Source organism: Dipteris shenzhenensis, chromosome 3 (assembly GCF_047967505.1).
Source record: "Dipteris shenzhenensis isolate YYH24624 ecotype China chromosome 3, Dip_SZ_1.0, whole genome shotgun sequence".
Classification (NCBI taxonomy): Eukaryota; Viridiplantae; Streptophyta; class Polypodiopsida; order Gleicheniales; family Dipteridaceae; genus Dipteris; species Dipteris shenzhenensis.
The window spans coordinates 57868842-57879430 of NC_141598.1; positions in this window are offsets into that span (position 1 = coordinate 57868842).

Below are 10589 nucleotides of genomic sequence, written 5' to 3' on the forward strand. Positions count from 1 at the left end.
TTTGGTACCCTTCTCAGCTGCACTGAGGGTGGCATAGGAGTCTCGGCTCATAGTGTTGATCTTGACAAGCAGCTACATCTGCTCAAGATACCACACGAATTGCTAGCGTCGCCTTAAATGTTGGACGTTGTTGATGAAGAAATAGTTTTTTTGCATCTCCGGGGGGCCGAACTCCTTTTGCATGTCTGACTTCACGTCTTTTTTGTAGATTACCTCCTCATTTATAATTAGGAGTTGAAAAACCTGTGTAATAGTCTCCGAAGAAAGCATAACATTGCCAGCGAGCATACCTCCACTCCTCTGGAAGCTTTCGTACTATGCGAGAGACTATGGGGAAGCTTCCCAGGATGCCCAGGGTAGACTTGCATAAGGCAATAGGCCAATCTTTTTCAACCACTTTTGATGCTTTCTCAAGTCCAAGGACACCTTAAAATTGGCGAAGCTTGCTATGAGCATTGGTTTTTTCTGCGATGGGAGAGGAGGCTCGTCAGCGGACTCAGTCTCCTTTGGATTGGGTATGTTGATGATCTTTTCCATGATTGGGAGTTGCCGTGGACTATTTTGAGCGGGCGTTACGGATGGCTTAGGGGCCATGCATGCGTCCAAGAGCATTTCTGTGCTCAAGAGGTGAAGGTTGGGCTTGGGCTCTTCTGATGTGCTAGCAAATGTGAGGCGATGGCCACGCTTGGGTGCCATATGTAGAGGGGACTCATGGGAAAAGCTTCTGTCTATTATGTGCTTCAAGGGACGGATTGTCAGTGGTGCATGCAACAAACTACTAGTGAATTTTGATGTGTGTGAGGGACTGCTTATCAACTTGCATTTAGCACTATGGGATGTATTTGTGATGATGGAGTTCATTGGGGAGAGGTCAGTTGGAATGGCTAATGTGGAGGTGTGAGTCTCACCCGAGTGACGAGCCTTATAATGTTGTGAATACCCCGTGTACATTTTTTGGCTATCCCGTTGGTACGGAGAATTATGTATGCATGATACATATTTCCTTGTTGGTGGAGCAAGGTTGGAGGGCTATCGAAAGTTCTTCAATATGTCGGAACAGGGCCGAATGGTGGAAAGGTAGTCGAGTAGGAGACAAAGTGTCCCCTTTGGCATGAAGCAGAGTGATAGCAGATCTTGGAGTTGGATTTGAGTTGGAGTGAGGTCAGATGGGGGGAGTGACATCGCACGTGTTGTGCGGCGGATCTAGGTCGAAGTCAGAGTTAAAATGAGGTTGGATGGGGGCAGTGATGTTAGAGTCAGAGTCGGAGTTGGATGTTTTCTTGTCGGATGGTTGTCAGATTATTGTTGGGCTCAGGCTCACCACTATGCTTGCTTCTTTGAAGTTTGCCTTGCCTACATCACTTATTGAATTGGGCTGGTTGGGATTAGAGCTTACCAGAATGCTATTGTGTGGATGACACAACACGTTTCATGTGAGCCTGTCAGACTTCTGTCAGACTTCTGTCGGACTACAGTCAGAGCTTGTTAAAGATATATCTATTAATATGAACAGCTGAAACATATATAGGATCATGATTCAAGTCTTGGCATAGTTGCAGAGAGATTGTGTTGATTTTTGCTTGAGTGGGGCTACGTCCAATATAAGATTTGAGCCTAAAACCATTGACTAGTTTGTCAAATATGTTCCCATGTAGGTCAACCAATTTGAAGGTACCTTGCTCAAAAACCTCAAGTACCTTGAAGGGACCATCATATCTGAGCTTGAATTTTCCTAGCATTTTCCACAACTTTATGCTAAACATTAACACTAAATCACCTTTTTTGAACAGTTTGAACTTTATGTTTCTGTTTATCCATGATCTTGTGAGCCTATCGTCATCCAATTGCAGAAGTTTCTCTAATCTTGCATTGATTAATCTTCTAGAGATAATTTATTGCCTATTGCCACTCTTAGGCTACCTGCTAGAAATTCCATAGGTACTACTGCTTCACAACCATAGACCAAGCTGAAAGGTGTCAACCCAATTGCAACCTTGTGTGCTGTTCTGAGTGCCCATAGCACTGAATCCAAGTGTTGATCCCAATCCTCAGGGTGATCAGCACTGTTCTTCTATAGAACTTTTTCATCAGCTTATTGGAGCTCTCAACTTGCCCATTGGCTTGTAAATAATAGGCTATAGATATTAGGGGAGAAATGGGGTCTCAAAAGGGCCTCGAATTAGTGTTTCCTAATTTTAAGGGATTAGAGAGAGATTTGAGTTGTACCAATGAGAATGCTCTGAAGTGTGGGGAAATGGTATGTGGCCTGTTGCATTTACTCATAGGTGGTTTCGATTTGAAAAAGATGGTTTCAATTCAAGAAAGAGGGAGGAATACCATGGATTTTTGGAAGGAAAACCACCACGTTTGGGGAGGGAGCACCTTGTGTTGCCATGTGTCCAAATTTGAAAAAGGGAGGGGGAGGGGTGCATTTAAGGTAGCTCCAAAAGTAAAAAAAGGTGGGCACAGTGCCCATGGACTATGTAGGGTGTAGAGGACTGTCCATGCTATGTCACGTGCGTGCCTTCCACATGTACATGGGAGATGTAGGAACCATTTGGGAAAGGGGCACGCCCACCGAAACGTAAATGCCATTTTTGTCATGTAGCAAAACTTGAACCCATGACCACTTGCCAAGGGCCCCCACACTCTTACCACTAGGCTATTGAGCCAATAGTGATATATCCCTCTACCACGTTTTATTTAATCTAATGCAACTTTTTGCCATTCCATCATAATTGTTTCCAAAACCATGTACAGGCTACCAAAACCACCTTAGCCTCCATTATGACTCCTCCACATAGGATTGGATTATGAGAACTAATCTTTCACTAATCCATTCCTTATGAGGCCCTTTTGAGACCCCAATTCTCCCCTAATGCTTTTTATGCAAAATCATTGCATCTTAGTCATCTTTCTAATAGTTTTGTTGAGGGAATGTGTTCCTCTGTCTGACACTATTTCAATAGGAACACCAAATCTGGTGACAATATTGTGATAAAGGAAATGTGCTACAGTTCTAGCTTTGCATGTTTTGAGTGCTACACCTTCAACCCATTTTGTACAATAGTCAGTGGCACCCAAAATATATTGATTACCTGAAAATTTTTCTAGAGGCTTGATGGGTCAAATGAAATCTAGTCCCCATTTTTGAAAAGGTCCCAAGGGGAGGATTGGCTAATGGGGTGTTCCATCACTATCAAGTAGTCTATCATCTCTCTGACATGGCAAACATGCTTTAGCCCAATTATGAACATATTTAAGAACTATAGGCCACCATAAACCAGCTTGCAAAGTCTTCTTACTTGTAATGTCTCCAGAAAAGTGTCCTCCTGCTAGTCCTCCATGGGTTTCAGCTAGGACAGCTTTTTGCTCACATGATCTTGGACACATTTTTTGATTACCTAGTCAATTCCTCTTCTATTTAAAACACAACAATGACTAAGAAAGGTCTGCTCCATAAAACAAGTTTCTTTCTCTGATCCCGAGATAATGTTTGAGGGATTAAACCATCAGTGAGAAAGAATAGCATTTTACCATGCCAATTAGGTGGCTCTTCAATTCTTACCCTAAAAATGCCTGCATCAGGAAGTTCATCTGGTAGGCCAGTTGGGGCTTCTCCTAATAGTAACTTGCTCAAGTAATCAACAATGGCATGTTGTTTTCCAGGCCTATGCACAACACTATAGTCAAATTCCTACAACAAAAGCATCCATATGGCCAATCTCCTTATTAATTGCAGTTTGTTCACTAAATAAATGAGAGCTTGATCATCCACATGAAAATGTACTTTGTTGCCCAATAAATCATGTCTAAATTTGTGCAATGCATAGACCATTCCAACTACTTCTCTTTCTGTAACTGCGTAGTTTCTCTCATGCTTGGTTAAGATTCTACTGGCATAGTAAACTGGTCTGAACCACTTTGGTGTTCTTTTCTGCATAAGTACTACTCCTATTGTTGAATCAGAAGCATCAACACAAACCTCAAAAGAAAGAGTCCAGTCAGGTGGTTGTAGAATAGGAGCTATCATCAACATTTTCTTCAGCATATTGAAAGCATATTGCTGTGCATCCCCCAAACATAGGGCTCTGTTTCCCATGTCAGTTTGGTGAGAGTATAGCATATGTCAGCAAGGTATCTGAGCAATTTGCAGTGCTATTTAATTTTCCCTATAAATCTTTGAAGCTACTTGATATTCTTGGGTGGTTTAGCATGTTGAATGGCTGAAACTTTGTTTGGATCTATTTCCATTCCATCTTGGGAGATGATGTGCCTTAGTAGAATTCCTCTACTTACAGCAAATACACATCTGGCTAGGTTTCCAGCCATTCTACACTTGGCAAAGCATAAGCTCAAGTGGTGTAGATGCTCCTCTTTTTTCCCAAATACTAAAAAATCATCAAGGAAGACTTTCATAAACGATGTAATATATTCAACAAATACCTCTTAAACATATTTTGGAAATGTTGGAGGAGCATTCTCAAGACCAAATGTCATAACATTTGAAGCAGATACTCCTGATTCAGTGACAAATGATGTCTTATCTTTATCTTCATGTGCCATTCTTATCTGTCTGTACCCATTGAAACCATCAAGAAAACTATTGATTTCATGACCTACTACAACATCTAGTAAAGAATCACAAAATGGTACAGGGAAAGGACTAGTAATGGTGGCAGCATTGAGCTTTCTGTAGTCCACACATATTCTAAGTTTTCCATTCTTTTTGGGCACAATCACAATAGGTGAAAGCCATGTAACATGTGTGAGAGGATAAATAAAACCAACTCTGAATAGCTTATATTAATTTAAGGAGGATGAAGAAGCTTTTGCTTGTAGTGGAGCTTGTTTGGGGAAGCTTCTCCTTGAAGAGAGATTGATTTTGAACTTCTTTTTGCCTTTCATGATTGTGATTCTTTCTAAACCCCCGTCTTGTTTCACTTTGGCAGCTCTCAACCATGGCCTACCCAATAACATGGAATATGCACAATCTCTTTCCTCCATCCTGAGTACCACAAATGTAACTATAAAGGAGAGTCCCATAATAGTAATTTCCTACCCTCGTAGTATTGCAAGAGATTGTATCCTCCTTTGGTTAGCCATTCTAACCTAAAATGGTGCTAGTGCAAGTTTATTGTAACAAATTTTTTAAAGAGATCCTTAGAGAGGATGTTCACTCATGACCCTCCATCAACTAGTACCTCAGGGATCCTTCGCCTTTTATAATCCACATCTATGAGTGGGACTTAATAGTCCACATCCTCAATAGTGGATGTGTAGATGTCAAGGGTTTCCTCTTCATCATCACTCTGTGCCTGATTTGTGGGTAGAGGATGGTCTGTAAAATGCAAATTCTGACATAATTGATGCTTTAAGGTTGGAACAAGATTCAAAAGTTGATCCAATGTTATTTGCACTTTCGACTCCAAAAGATCTTGAAAGAAGAGTGTGGAATCTTCCTATTCCTGCTTGTCCTTCTGCTGTATCTGACTTCTATTTTTGAGTGTGGTTTCTGGAATTGGAACTATCTGTTCCTCTTTGACTTATGTTATCTTGATTTTGTCACCACTATTTTGTTGACTTGAGTCCGAGCTGTGTCTGGCCACCAAATCATGTCTATCTTTTGGAATATATTTCTAGAAGGCTTGTACTCTTCTCTGTATGTTTGGGGTCTTGTTAAATTACTGTATGTTGCCATGCTGAATTTGAATAGTTGTAGCTTGCTATCGGACGTCTTGTGTCGTACTATGTTTTGGACTTCTTTGAGGTCGAGCTTAGCCTTACCTTTGTTTTGTAGTTGTGATCTTCATGCTTCTGATGTTGCATTATTATCTGATTAGGCCAGTTCATTGGCTTTGCTATCATTCTTGGTGCATCTCCAAGGCTAGGCATGGGCTTTGTACCTTGAGAGCTGGTCACTACTAGTGCTTGTATATTACTCGGACTTCTTTGAGTTTGTTTATTGTAATCCTCATTGATAGGATCCAAGTATACCATATGCACATTAGGTGGTGGTTGCTGTTGTTGATTTTGATTACCTCGTGCATTATAGTTGATAATGGGGATTCCTCTTTCTCCTCGGTGCATGCACCAAAGTTCACATTGAGGACCCTGTCTGTGTCCATCCATGCCACAGTATGTGCATGTTTGATTCTGGTTTTGCCCTTAATACTTATTTCATTAATTTTGGACTTGTCAATGTACAAATTCATTTTTACATATACTTTTGGACTAGTTTTTGGATAACATTTAAGAAACATCCAATCTTCAAAGCATAGTTAAAAACATAAAAACAAGCAAATTTTTTGATTTTTTTAAAGGAGATGAAACTAAAAGTATAAAATTTAACGCAGCCTCAGATAAGTTACACCAAAAAATAAGATTCGATAGTTGTAAACTCTCTCAATATTTATAAAGGTGTTGACAAACACCAAAAGTTACAATAAGCCTTAGATAAGTTACACAAAAAAAAAAGATTCAGCAGTTGTAAACTCTCTTAATATTTATATTGGTGTTAATAAACACCTTCAAAAGTTACAACTGTATTAAGCAAACTCCCTGAAAACTCTCACAATATTTATATAGGTGTTGACAAACACCAAAAGTTACAATAAGCCTCTCACTGAAAGGCATTAATATTTTCTCTTGAAATCCTAGATTCAACCCATTCAAGGGCTGATTTTATCTCATCATCATTGATGTAGTTAAAACTACAGAAGAGAAGTAAGGAATTATAAAATTTCTCCTGTATAGCACTTTGTTTATTCCGAATGGCTTGCGCTTCTTGGGGTAGAAATCTTCCATAACAAGCCACACACAAAGATATCTGACTTAGAAAGTCTGTTAGCTCTCTCTTATATGAATGTAATCTATCTATTTCACTAGTAGACCTACTTATTTTTCCTCTCTCCTTCTCTAAGCTCTTTTGATAAGCAAACTCGTCCTTCTTGTACTGGGTTAACGGAGCTGGATGTCTCTTTCTCTCCTCCCTCTTCCTTGGTTCTCAACAATCCATTCTTTGCTAGTGCTAATGGCTTTCTCAACGGAATCGATGACTTCAAAAAGATCCATGGAAACGAGAGGAGGAAGGTAATGAGAGCAAAGTGAAAGCAGTGTTTTGCTATAAGAATGCTGGCAAGATGGAAGGAGTAAGCTTGAGGAGAGGAGGAAGGTAATGAGAGTAAAGTGAAAGAAGTGTTTGGCTGTAAGCTGCGGGCGAGATGTAGAAGACGAACGACTAGAGAGGGATTTATAGAACTGCACATTCATAATGTGAGATGAAAGATTTAGAATAAAGAATTGGGAGAGTCTGAGATGTTGCTAAGATGATGGTTGGAGAACGCTAGACTACTAGATTGTGTGAAGTAACAGATGTAAGACCGTAATGTGAGACATGTGAGACGGTAGATTTTGAGTACATTGAAATCTATAAAATAAAGTGATGGAACACAAGAATAATATAATTATTAAATTCTCATCATGAGATATTTATTTTATATAATAAGTTAGACTTACAGATGCAAGACCGTAATGCGAGACAATAGATTTTGAGTACATTGAAATCTATAAAATAAAGTGATGGAACACAAGAATGATATAATTATTAGATTCTCATAATGAGATATTTATTATATATAATAAGTTAGACTTCGAATAAAGTGAAATCGACTAAATAAATTTAGAGAGGTGAGTTATCGATTGAGTGAAGTAAAAGATGCAAGACTGTAATGTGAGAGACATATGAGATGATAAATTTTGAATACATTTAAATCTATAAAGTGATTGAAGACATGAATAATATTATTATCACACTCCCTTATTTTGTCCATCCTAGTCCTTCTACAAGCACATTCTTCTTTCATCACTCTTAAATTTTCATCTCCCCACCCACCATGGATGTCCTTGGCATCGTCATCGCAAATGTGGAGTCCGAAAGCAAGGGTCTCAAAGAATGGATTGCTACCCAAGGAGTAAGGAGAGATGCAAGAATTCGACAAGGTTCTCCACTTACACAGATTGAGAGAGAGGAATTCGATGCACAGAGGCAGGCAAAGAGGAAGGACACTTAGAACATAGCAGAGAGCGAAAGACTTTTACAATGTATTATGAAAAAACAACAAGATCTCTTAGACTTCTTAAGCAACCTACGTTATCGCAACACTCGGTATGGTCGATTTGATGCAGATACTGAAAGAACAATAAGGGCCTCCCAAAGAGATTATAAAGAAACAATCTGTGACTGCTTGAATTTCTTCCTTCATTGTGATTATGTTGAGGATACGGACGTGGAGTCCATGGAAGATTGGATTGTTGAGAAGATAAGAGATACTAATGATGAGATCTTCTAGTGTGATCGCAGCCTGTGTAGCCATAATAGTCGTTAATATTATTTTGTATTCTCTGCGACAAGCCTGGTAGGGCTGAGTAGATCAATTGGAATTGCTAATACAATTTATTTTTGAGTAGCAAATTCTCATGAAGTGTGGCTCTTATGACTCTATAATGTTATAAACTTTGAACCTATAGCATGATTTGAGTAATCTTATTGTTTTGAGTCGCAAATTCTCATCAAGTGTATCCATGATAAATGTCCCTTATGTATCAATGAGAGATTTCCCCTTATGTATTCACATATAATCAAATAATATTACAAATTGAATAAATATCATAAGTAAATATCCTAATGTATTGTAACATTTAACATAAGTAAAAAAAACACTATCATTAGTTGACACAAACAAGGTAAATATATTCAAGGACTCATGTTTCTTTCTACATGCTTTACAACAGAATAGAGTCTAATGAATCCTCTTGAGGCTGTGATTCTCTAAGAGTGCATTGAGTATCTACTTCTTGTGTCGATGGTGTACATTGAGTTTCTACTTCTAGTACAGTCGGGATAGACTCAATCTCTTCCTCCCTTGCAAGATGTGGATGCACATTGAGTCTCTACTTCTTGTGTAGGTAGAATGCATTGAGTCTCTAATTCAAGTGGAGACTGTAATGCTTTTGCCATAGACTCATTCTCTGTTTGAGGTTGTGATGCACAAGGAGACTGAATTGTCTCTTGTCTTTCTTTGGCTCCCTCGAGTTCTTCATTGATATCATGTTGTTTCCCAATGGTAGCAGTGAGGTCGTGAACAATCTTAGCCATAAAATCTTGTAGCTCAAGCTTTGTCTATGCTTCTATTGAGACATGTTCAAAAATTTCATTGAGGAACAACATGAAGCTATAGGCAACTCTCCACCCACTACTAAACTCATCTTTCTGCTCCATTACGAGGCGTGTCTGGAAATTTGGTTGGTCTTGATGCTCCCTGATTCTTATAATCGCAGATACTAACTTGTTTGTAGACTTGTCCATCATGACATATGACAAAGTGAATTTGTGTAGTAAATAGTAAGATGTATGTTTATAATGGTATGATAAAAGAACACTTACTTGAACACCCCGTTAAAGCCTCTAAATGAATTGACAAACCACCAATGGTTGTCATATCAAGATCCCATACTATCAAGCTCCAATGTGAGCTACATCACAAATAAAGAAAAAAAGATTTATTGACACAATATTATTTATTAATTGACACGTTATTATAAATAAAAGAGTAAAAGAAAGGTTGAGATGATACTTACTTCTCATAATATGGCATAAAGACGACTAGCATGCCATCCAAGTCTAAAGGTTGTAGCATTAAACAAACATCATCTACCGTCTTAAGACTTGGTATCACTAAGTACAACTGAAAGGAGAGAATCGAGCACACACACATGATTCTGTACTGATCTAAGAAAGTGAAATATAACCGTACTGGAGCAACAAATAAACAAATGTTAGAAGTAGATTGAATTAAATGATTGAAGTATCAAGCCAAGAGAAGTTCATATCAAACTGGAGGATGGCCATCATGACTTTGTCATTAGCCTCTTTCAAAGGGTCGAAGAGGATTGCAACTTCCTTGCTACCAAATGTCAAAACATGAGGTCACTTGCTAATGATAACCCTAACCTCAAAAGAGCTCCCCATTTCGTCCAATACAGCAGTTACATTAGGACAACTTATGGGTGTAGCAACCAATGTTTCCTCTGGATGCTCCACCACATTATCAATAAATGCCTTAATGGTGGATTGCATAAATGCGTGCAGATGCAAGTCTGTATATGCCAACAATGAGGTTTCACTGCCGCTCAAATTAAAAATTTGAGCAAGGAGGAAAAAATAGTTATATTCGACTCTCCACCCACAACTGTGGCCATCATTCTGCTTCATTGCGGGGCATGTTACATACTCTATTTGATCTTCTAAGTCACCTTCCATTTGCATAAGTGCATTATAGCACCTACCAACTTTCGATTCAATCTACATATCAAAATAGATAACATAAATGAATGTGCGCATTGCATAGGATGCATCTGATTGAAGTAATTGTGACATAGGTAGGTTATACTTACTCTGACACACTGCGATGGATAGATACTATTGAATTGACAAAGAAACATTGCTTGGCTAACATGTCCACAGTCACCAAGCTCCAATGCGAGCTACATTATCAATTAAGAATAATTATTATTTGACTTTGACATAA